The sequence below is a fragment of the Solea solea genome, chromosome 14 (assembly GCF_958295425.1).
Source record: "Solea solea chromosome 14, fSolSol10.1, whole genome shotgun sequence".
Classification (NCBI taxonomy): Eukaryota; Metazoa; Chordata; class Actinopteri; order Pleuronectiformes; family Soleidae; genus Solea; species Solea solea.
Window position 1 is genome coordinate 13,152,076 of NC_081147.1, and position 11,741 is coordinate 13,163,816.

Genomic DNA, 11,741 nt, shown 5'->3' on the forward strand with positions numbered 1-11,741 from the left:
GCACACAAATGGGTCTAAGTGAATCTTTTAAGCTTCACATAGACGGATCCAAGAAAACTCAGGTGGAACTGTCGTTTGAGACGGTTTGATTCAAAACCAGCAGACCACGAAACTGCCAGACACTCTGAGACAAAACTCAAAAGCGACGAGAAACTCTAGGCAAATAAGACTGGCATACAAAACAGGAGGCAGGAACTAAGGGGGGGGGGATGGAAACAGACATCAGGTAAATGTACGTAAAAACAAGTGGAGTACAAGGTTCAGGAATGCAAAAGATCATAGGTGGAATGAAGGTTCACTGACAGGAGCAGGACAAACAGCTGCTCTTTTATACTCTGAAGGAAGTGGAGGTGATGAGCCAGATTGGTCACAGGTGAGCCTCAGGTGAGCCTCAGGTGAGCAATCAGCCAAGCCCAGCACCTGGGAGAAGGACAGAGGAGGAGGGAGAGCTGAGTGAATCTGCTAAACTTCTTCTTATTGTAATTGGCATTTTATCTACACGGTAACAGAGTTTAGGAAGCACTGAAACACTATGTTTAATGTGGGACAATGATGATGATAATCTCACCTCTCTGTTGCTCTCTTTGTCGTCGTCGCTGCTGTTGTTGTTGTTGTCATCCTCCTCTCGTGTTTCTGGAGATTGTTTTGTCCATTTATTCCATGAATACTTGTTTGATTATATACATTATACACATGAAACATGTGCCCTGTGATGTACCACAACGTTTAGCGTCGTATTGGGGTGTTTCTCCTGAAACCATTCGGTGTTTATGGAAAACCTTTTCAAAATGACAAAGAAAAAAAAAGATTGTTGTACGTTTTGCTCATCGACGGGGAGTGATTTACATTTCAAACACTCCCCTGAAGTGTTTTTGAGATAAGGACAAGTGCGTAAGTGGAGGGTTTAAGTCGCTGCACCTCGGTTTTGAGCGTTTCCTTATCAACAACAACAAAATCATTCATAGTAGTTTTGGGCAGGGGAGAGTTGTTTAATATGAGGTTTATGTCCAGTGTGATTTTTCTTATTTTTTTTCTTTGACGAAAACTGCAAACCTCTCACATTTTGATGCGGAGGTGCTGAGAGTAGCTCTCGGGAGCTGGATTTATAAGACTAACAGTAGTTTAGAAGTGTTTTCAAGGAGTAAAAAGACTCAGGCTTGGCGATATGGGGAAAGAATCTTATCATGATATACTTTTTATGTAATTCAACATCGATAGATATCGCAAGATAAATTTAAATCAATATTTTTGCCACGCGATATGGCTTATAAATAATATCTTGATATTTGTAGATATAGCACTTCTCACACCTTTTTATTTAATTGATGTGTTGTAGGAGTTATTGAGTGACATTTTAACTCATTTTGTTGATAATAAATAAGTATCAATGCAACAGGGGCCGTCATTACAGACACCTTATCACGATATGACGTCATCTTTTCTGGAGTCACACTGAAGTCTGACTGAATAACTCAACAAAAGGAACATTTTAAAGAACCATTTCTTCATGCTCACCTTCACATGCAGTGATCCGAGTGCATGAAATGAGAACGAATCCTTTGCAAACAAATGCAAATGAAGCGTTAGCCACAGCAGGTAGAGACTCTCTTAGCATTCTCGAAATCACTCTCCGACACTTAAAAATGATTACCATGCAGAGGAGGTTTAACCTATTGATTTATTTTCTCCTCCTTTTCATCAAGTTCGCACAGGTCGCTGTTTCTCACTGCAATCAGCAAAGAGACAGTATTCATTTCACTTATGCTTTTCTCACTCGAGCACTTGAGCTCTTTCGGTTCACTCGTGAGCCGTCACACACACACGCGCGCGCTTCTACCTGGTAGATGGAATTATTCATACGTTGCTTGTTAATTGAGACCGACGATGAGCATGAAGGACAGATAGAGAGAGAGAGAGAGAGAGAGAACCTTTTCTTTTCGTTGTGTCTTAAGCGGATTGGATTTGGAGACGTGCTTATCATTACAGGAAAGAATATAGATTATCTTTTGAGTTGACAGCTACAAAAACCTCGACGCTGTCGAGAACAAGTGGTGCTGCCAAACACTGCAGGGCAATTGCATTGTGGCATTTATTGGTTGATCACCCTCTGCTCTTTGAGAAGACAGAAACTGGATCTTGGGACACAACTGCTGACAGGAGGATATTACAACACACCGAAGACCTCGTGTCGCTTAGAAACAAGCATCATTATAACACTTACATGGAGAGCCACTATTTCTATTACATTCCAAGTGCTGCTCAGTCTCAGCTAGCTGTGTGTTGGAAGTCCATTTACTCCAATCACACCTCTCACGTTGCCTTTTGAGGTCACTTGAGGTTCATGGAGAAGAAACTAATTGCAAAGCCTGGGGAAATTGCCATTTTTTTCCGCTTTCGGCGTTGTAATAGTCGACCCGGCACGCAACACTCTGACCTTGTTTTCTGCGGCTCCTGCTTCAGTGATTTAGTTTGTGAATCTACTGTGAGATGACACAGTAGCAACGACTTATTCATGACCCACATCTTCAGGATTTAGATAACAAGAACAGTTATGGGGCTCCTTAAAGTTTGGCCTCAGCACAGTCACAGCATGAGTTCCAGGAGCCTGTCACCTATTTGTTTTTTGACATCTATAGCGCCATGTATGAGAATTGGACCGTGTACCAGAATATACGCTCGGTTTCTTTTCTCAGTAGGGGAAACCATTTCTCAGTGATAAAAAACGATGACATGCAAAAAAAAACCCGGTTCAGCACAGAGGAAGAGCTGGAGCTGTCCGGTGTGCCTGTGCGGCAGATACAGGAAGATTTAGTCAGGGACATAGGAAGCAGGCCCAGATGGTTCATCAGCGCATCCTTGATTTGGCACCCCTCCTCTGGCAGGATGTTGGAAAGGCCTAACTCCTCCACGAGTGGAGAGGACAGCGACGTTCTCTTCAGTCGGAACAATGAAATCAAAGCCCGAGCTGCCAGTCAGTCCGTCGCCTGGCTTTGGCCTGGCCTTGTGTCTCGGTGACAAAGGAAGGGAACCTGATTTTTTTTCAGACAGAGTGGGCGTGTGGTAGCCTGAGGCTGTTGGACTTCACATCCAGAGAGCAGGTCTGCTCCGTGGCCTGCCTGGCCTCCAGTCCCTCGCCGGACATTCATGGTGTTGCTATTTCAGAGCGTCTCCGCCTCACCTCATTATTATTATTATCAGAAACTGTGTCACTAGAATAACCGTTTGCCACCACCCATAGATTGCTCTTTGACCCTGACAGGGAAAATGAAGTTAAATTCCTGTTATTACATTCGCAGTCAAATCTGTTCAAATCCAACGTATTTATAAAGCACATTTACAAACAACATTGTTGACCAAAGTGCAAATCTTATTGCACTGGTAATAACAGTGGTAATAGTGTAGTAATTTGAAGGTTATGTTACAGTCGCACCTTTAATTTTCCAGGTATTTGGTTATGAGAACGCTCCTGCCAGTTTAATAACTGCACATTAAATGTTTAAAATCATCCATTATGCCCCCAAAAAACAAACTGTTACTAACTTCTATAGGAATATGATCATAATCATAATATTACTTCCCTATACACTGTTTCCATATTGTTACTGTACTGTAATGTGAGGACTTTCCCACACGTGGGGTCAGCATATAATTGTACAACAACAACAACGCAAGTACATTAATTACAGTTACTATATCAGTGAAAACCTTTGTGTTTTTCAATGACTCCCATGTTGTGTCCTTTCTGCCAAACTGAGACTCTGGAAAAAAAAAAAAAAGGAGTTTTATTTGCTGATACAAGGTTGCTCTTTTCCTCTTCCTGCCACGTGACTGATCAGAGACTAAACTACAGAGGAGCGAGGAAACACTGAAGGCAGCGTCTCCCTCGCTGTCCATGAAAAGGGGAAGTGAAAGAAGCGTCAACGTGATAAAGAAAACAGGAAATTTGCTCGTTGAGCTCCTTTCACACGCGCTTGAATTGCTCCCCCGATCTCGTAGCCCTGTGGAGAGAGGAACTCTCATCTCCATCCGTACCTTTGAGGCGCGACACTTTTACCTGCTGAGCATCTGCTTGTCAGTTCGGCTTTGCATTGTTAATTGACTTACGGCGAGGCGTCTTTCCTGTGTGTGTGTGTGTGTAAAGATTTATCTTTACTCGCCAGGTGTCCTCCATAGAATAGGACGCCCAGGTTTAGGGACTCATGCGACAAAGTCCCCGCTGTAAGTTGTGGAAAAGAGTACGGCAAATGAATGTATGGAGACCAAAGACATGAAATATGTGGGTATTTATGAGTTACAATTTCATGCTCTGGTGAATTTAGCAAGTCCATCTTACACCTGCATCAGTAAATGTCTCTACAATATTAATGATTGCCTTTGAGAATGTCTCTGCAGCTCGTTCCCAGTCTAAGATAAAATTCATTCAAACTCTCTGTCTGTCACTGCAGCCTTGTTTACTCTTTTTCTGTGCAGAATATTACATTTGCAGGTCAAAATAGGTAAAACGTGCACGTTATACACATTTTGTGGGAATTTAAATAGTAAAACAGCTACATTCACTTACATATTTTATTGCACGAGAAAGTTAACATTACACCGACTAGTCCTGCACGTTCGAGTACACATTCAGTTATCAGCAGAATCAGCGGGAGTGGAATCAAATGATTTGAGAGGCACGTTCATCTGATTCATGTATTTTTCAGCCCCACACTAATAAAGTCTGCTGCGTTCATTTTTTATTACTTTTTGCGGGAGGGTTGCTCTGTTTTATAGGATACAGCAGAGGATCAGGCAGGAAATGTGAGGGCAGAGAGAGAGAGAGAGACTGAATGATGTGCAGGAGAGGTTTCCTGGCAGGGGACGTTACAGTTGCATGGTTCACTTTTCGAGTGCATGAGATTTCTGTGGCTTTAGGTCAAAATCGGAACGCGAATGTCCGCCTCACTGTGCACCTGTGTATGTTTTGCAGGAGCCTGGGGATTCACTTTTTTTTCACTGTTATCAATTCCACATTTTTCCAGCATATTTCATGGTAATAAATTGTTGCAGAACTCCTCCATGGCGCGGCAGCGGTTCTCTGGTCCTTCACAGCTAAGTGAGGATCTACTGAAGGTATCCCTCCGCCACGCTGTTAGTGTTTACACATTTCACTCGACTTCGCTCCGTCAAGCCGGTATGTGGCGCTGACACATCAAAGCGCCGCCCGGCTCGCGCGCTGAGTGAACAGGCGCAATTGTCGTTGAGAAGTTCTGACTTCTGACACTTGGCTCGCATGTATACGTACATCTGGCACTTCCATCATGACAGAGGCATGCGGCACAGAGAAAACAGAGCGAGCAGCTGTGTGAGGCCATATGTCTGATGTATTCATCGCTATCTCATTACATGGCTTGCATGGCTGTTAACAACATGAAGCAAAACGGCTTTCACTGCCTCTTTCTTATGTGAATTACATTTTTACCAAACAAAAGCGCTTCCTCTCACTTGCCGCTGGTTCAAATATATCGATATCGGTTACTTTTCAGGTCGTGTTTGCATGGCGCGTTCAGCTGGAGGTGGTGACTTCCCAGCGGCTTATGAGCTACATTCGATGAGCTGTTACTTTGAGTCAAAACCACAGCTAATGACTGCCAGGAAATAGTTTCGCTCTGAATCTGCATTAACGGTTACATTTGGAAGTCCCCAGTGATCAGATGTCAATGCAACGAGCTGAATCACAATGTTTAGAGAAGCCGGTGGAGTCATCCTGAGCACAATGTGAAACGAGCTCCATGATTAGAGGCTGATTTGACGCATCTAAACGTGTGTGTTTATGCCTTCGTCATCCTGTGATAGCAGAGGCAATAAATCAACATTGGAGGACTCTTTTTGTGTGTGTGTGTGTGTTAGAAGCTATTCACCCAGAGCTGCAGCTTATCTCTGCACCAGCAGCTGGAATGCATGGGAAAAGAAGAGAAACCGGCTCAAATCTTTTTTTGGCTCGCTGCCCCGCGCTTCCATTTGCAAGGTAGTTGTGAATGAGCCAGTGACCATTTGATCATAGATGATCTCTCTGATGTTGATGATTGGAATATGGACCCATTTTGTATATTTGGCAACAAATCACATTTAATTTACATAATTCCACACTCAACTACTGTGTTTTTCCATTTCTGTTGCGTTCTTTGTTAGTTCCTCCCAGCACTTTGCCACTGATGTGTACTTTATGTATTTATTATTTTTGTTAACTGTATATCGTCATCGAAGCTGTCATCTGTGGATTTAACTAAAACGATGACTTCTCCCGTCTCTCACAAATGAAATGTTTTTGTGTTCCTCCGTGAGCAGCTGGACTAACATTACCCCCAGTTTGAACTGCTCGAAATGTCATGAATAGCTTTAGTGTTGCATTCATATGATGTTATATAAAAAAAAAAAAAAAAAAAAAAAACACGGCCTAGCTTTTAACAGGACGCAGCTGTCATGACCCCCGGACTTTACTGAAATATTAAATCATGAATTTGTTGTGGTTAATTTGCTTTTCTGTTTATTGGATTTCTTTGTTAATCATCTTCACATTTTAAGTTGTTCTGCGTCTTTTTTTCTTCTTCCATGTTTTAGCTGTAGGGTATTTGTGTGTGTCTTGTTAGTTCCCTTGTTAACTGTGTTATTTCTTCCTTGTGTGTCTGGTCTGATTTACTTCCTGTCTTTGGCCTGTTTACCATGTCTTTGATTGTCTGCCCCACCCTGACGTGTTTCACCTGCGTTCACTTATCCCTGGCCCTAATGCGTTTAGTCTCTGTTCTCTTTGAGTCTCTTAATCTGATCTTCTCTGCTGGTGTCCCTTCATGCTGCTGTATTTGTTCCTTGTGTGTCCTCGTGAAATTGAAACCCTTTCTTTCTGCTTTGGATTGTTTTTTTCATCAAAAACTCTGCATTTGGGATGTCAAGTAGGCCTAAACTTAATTTCTCTGAAACCACTGGATCTGGACAGGCTAGAAGTTGGGTACACACCCTTTAACCCTTAGTGTTCGTGCGGCAAAGATCTGTGCCGCAGGTGCACCTTTGGTAAATTGCCGTGCATGGGAATAATACACAACTCCTTATATGGACATCCTGGTCATCTGGACATCCATAGGTCACATTCAGGCTTTAAAAAGTCGGTTTTTGAGTCAAAGTTATGATTAATTTCATATCAAAGTTTTAGTCGTGATATAAAGTAGCAATAATTGTGCAGAAGTCACAAAAAAACCCGCTTTTTTTATTTTTGTTTTGCGCAGTAAAACGAGCCAAGCGAACTTTGAACTGTGACATATTTCCAAATTGCACAAATTCAGTCCGATTTTAAACATTTTGAGTACTTTTTGTCCAGGTGTGTTTATATAGTTGGTGAAAATGAACTAGTAGTCTAGTAGACACTCTGTATTGCACTTATTGTAAGTCGCTTTGGATAAAAGCGTCTGCTAAATGACATGTAATGTAATGTATTGCACATTCTTATAGCCTCTGTACAACTTGTATGTTTAAACATAGTAATGGGAAAAAACAGCCTAAATGCTCTGTGTTCTAAGGATTAATTTCAAAATTTTTAAAATATAGCAAATAAAAGCTCTGCTCAGTCCTTGACCATCTACATAACTGTTTGTGCTGACTGGCCTCCAGCTGAAACTGCCGTTCAGGAACTTAAGCTTTTAACAATATGTGAGGAATGTTCACTTTTTTTGACTTTACTCTCTAATGAGTAACAAGATAAATGAGGTAAGTGAGTCATAACAATCTGTCATGAAACACAGCATGAAAGGTCACGGCGGGAGAGCGTGTTTATTATCATGACAAGATACGTTATCAGCCATGAACTTGGATAAATTGACGTGTTTGGTTTTTGTTGGCGTTCGCCTCACATCGCTTTACATCTGAGCACCGTGTGCTTCAAATTATAAGTGACAGAATGTAAACACGTGCTAATGGAATTATGTTTGTTTTAAGCCATTTTCACGTAGCCGACAGGCCGACATGTCTCCCATATGTGATGCGAACATGGCGCATACGTTACATACACCGGACCCATATGGAAGATATTGATTTCCTAAACTAGGGTGAGAGTCACCTCCAGTATGTGAGGTGCACAAATGCCCTCGCATGGAGTTTCCCCGGGTTCTCCAATTTACTCTCACAGTCCAAAAACATGCAGAGGTTAAAAAGAAACTCACAAGTGAATGGTGGTCTGCTGTGTGATTTACTGGCGATGCCCTGCCTTTTGCCCTATGTCAGCTGGGATTGGCTCCAGCCGCCCCGCGACCCTCATGTGGAGGATAAAACAATAGACAGTGAGAGAGTGGGTGAGTGAGTGGGTGAGAAAAGACCTCCAAACACACATGTGTCAATGGCAGGTTTGGTCCCTCAGCCATGTGCAACTCAATACACGTTAACTATGACTTTACGGCACCTGTTTTAAGAGGTCCACTTAGGATGACAAATGATGTGTAAGACGTCCAAAGATAAGACAAATAATGTGTTTTGCACATTAGCCTCAGGGGTGTGGAGCACACAGTGCACAGGCATATTTGCTATAAATTCTATCAAATGTTTTTTTTTTACTAGACTTCACAGAGACTCTCGGCATGACTCTGTGTGGGTGTACCGCTGTCTTTCTTTGCCTTCGGCTGCGTCGACATATGAGTCAATCTTGTTGTACGATGGAGCATTTCAAATGGCCAAAGCTAACATCTTCCCTTTATGGCGAACGCCCCTCTCCTCCAGGTTTCCCTCCCCAAACACTGACACGTCGACGTCTCGTCTTTCAGGGCATGCCAGTCAGTCGTGACATTTGTTGGAAGAATTACCATTTACTCTCTGTCTGTCGGGGGGGGGCAATCTCTCAACAGATAGTGAGGCGAGCATCTGTCATTGACTCCAGTAGGGATTCAGATCAGAGCTCATCACGTTGTGTCTGTGCAAAAGAAGCGAGGAAGAATCATGTCACGTCAGCCTGTAAACTGGATTTCTATGACACCCCTGTTGTTATAGTACATTTCTGTACCAAGCAACAAGTTTTAATGACATCTGAAAGCAGCATGGAATCATGGGAACTGTCATGTTGTCTTGTTCGGTTTCAGTGGGAGAGCTTTGAGGGCGGCACAAGCAGGTAACAACAATAAGTAGTCGTGATCCATTAGTTACAAATACACACAATAAAATGAACAAACTAAAGACAAAAAAAAGGAAAATGTTTTAAAATAGGAAAATGTTTTAAAATACTTATTTTCTGTATGACAAAGAATTCTAAAAGATGGAAGTTTTTGTTTGAAAGTTAGAGTCACATTTGTGGGTCATGTGTTGCTGTGTGTGTTCAATATTTTATACTAATAATATGACGATGATGGAGGAGGAAGGAAAACATGATTAACTTCTGAATTAACAGGCCATTTGTCTTTCAAACACACTGAATGATTGTTTTCTGACAATGTTCCTGTATATACACGGGATGCATGTGGTGATTTGGTAAATCTAATGATTAATCAACCTTTTTTTTATATATCTTGTTGTTGTTGTTGTTGTTAAGTGTTTGAAGTCCAGCACTTCGTGATAAACGTAGGACTGAAGGAGGTGAACTCTGAGGTGGTCTGCTCTTTCTTAAGACAATAAAGATGTCAGCTGCACTGACAGGAAACTGACAGCTCCTGGGGTTGAGTTCACAGGCTGCGCATGTTTCTCACAGCATCATGTGTGTGAGAAAGAGTGGATAAAAGTGTGCTGTGTTGTGTTGTGTTGTGTTGTGTTGTGTTGTGTTGTGTTCTGTTGATGGGACTGAAGCTGGTAGCAGGTTCATATTTGAGCTGAGACAGTGCAAAGAGCTCTGGAGGTTTAGGGAAGGAATATCGTGCTTTATGTCATTCCCAAGTAGGGAATGATTTGTAGATGTCAGTCAATCCGTTTACATGCTTGTTAAAAGTCCAATTTTAGTCAGACTAAGACAATACTTTGGTTTTCTTAATGTCATGTAAACACATACAGTAAGTCCGACTAAAATCGAGCTAGTCTTAGTCAGACTAACATACGTGGATAATGCTTGTGAGAGAAAATTCTAACCTTCAGCCAACTTTAAGTTGAATTACTCACATATTCTTATAACCAGACCTGGTGTTCAATATTAACAGCCATAACTTAGGATAAGACACAAACTAGGCACCTTTCAGGGTTTCCTCCCTAGATACCGAGGCGCCAGGCATCTGGACCAGATACTCTATCTGGAGGCTTAGTAACTATATGTATCAGAGCTGGCACGCTGCTCGCGAGAATCTGCCATGTGATGCCTCAGTTTTCCTCGGATCTGAGCTGTCTACTATAAAATCTTTCAACTTCACTCATCACTGACTCCAGAGGTTCCATCATAGGTCATCTCACCTGATAAACAAAAATCTTCATAACAAATGCGATTCATAGTCCGATTATTCCTGCATGTATGTGCTTAGTCTGACTTGAGTGAGACATCTACCAAAACTTCCTCCCCGGTCTTTGACCTGGAAACTCTCCCACGTCATACGACGGAGGCGTCTTTCTTCAGACAACATGGCAACCACAATTAACAATGAATGTACAGCAGGTACGATACATACAGAACCACAGCGCCATCCATCGCACTGTTTGCTGTTTCATTCAAACTGATTCATGAAGCACTAAATCCTCAACATGTATTCGGACTCTGCGAATTGTCCGATTGCCTGTCTTAGTGAGACTACGCCGTAGCTCGATTAAACTCTGCATGTAAATTTACCAATTCTATATAAGCTATCCTACCGCTCTGTCCTCCAAGTGATATTTATTTTTTTTCTCACGATGTTGCGTGCTATAAAACATTATGAAGGACATCAGGGACGTACTCCGCACTGTCTCTAGCAGAAAAGAATCATGCATCAGTCAACAGTTTCTGTGGTAAGACAACTGTGGTCATGAGAATAATAACTGGACTCGGGTTTGTTGTTTCTGTCATGCTTGGTGTTGTTCTACAGCTGCACTTTTGCCCTAGAAACATTTCGCCGTAGAGGGACAATAAATTATTTGATTTTATTTGCAACCTCGGAAGGTTGCAAATTTGCAGGGATTAGATGATTTACATGTAGTTGTAAATCAAATAAAAAGAAATAAGATAAGCTGAGCTTCTGCCGCAAACTTGAGAGTGGTATAAATCCTCTCTGCAAAAAAAACTGTCAAATGAATCCCTTAAAACTGAAATTTTATAGTAACTTCATAAAATATCAACAATTTTGTATGAATCTTTTCTCAATCATAGTTTAGTTTAATTATAATAACAATGAAATCAAAAGAAAACAAGTAAGTTATATAAATAGCAGTAAAATCAGAATCAGAATACTTGCAAGAGGAAAAGTAGAACGGACATTCATTAAATAGTGTGGTTTTATTTGGCCGTATAAACCCACAGACCACATCAGGAAAAGACAGTGTTTGATTTTGGAGAGTAAAAGTTTATAACACCAACAATAACTGTGTACACTCACATCATCACTATATTCAAGGTTTTTCTGTGAGTTTCTGTCTGTTGTTGCGCTAATGACGGAAACTCAAGCTGATGGGTCTTCTTCCACTGGGAGCAGCCTTCACAGTAAACATGATTAACACAATATTTACAGAGGCATAACCGTCCTCTATTGTGCTCCCTGGGCAGCAGGATGTGCTGGACGCTGGTGTCCACAACGCAGCAGGTCATGACTGACCGGTGTGAGCTGTTGCATGTTCTCTGCTGCCGA

At 41.8% G+C, this 11,741-nt stretch overlaps 1 protein-coding gene across 2 annotated transcripts in view; it reads left to right on the forward strand.

The window, feature by feature from the left end:
* Window positions 1-11,741, forward strand: part of flt4 (fms related receptor tyrosine kinase 4) — a 53,460-nt gene that overhangs the window by 10,097 nt on the left and 31,622 nt on the right. The gene's annotated exons all lie outside the window — the stretch shown is intronic.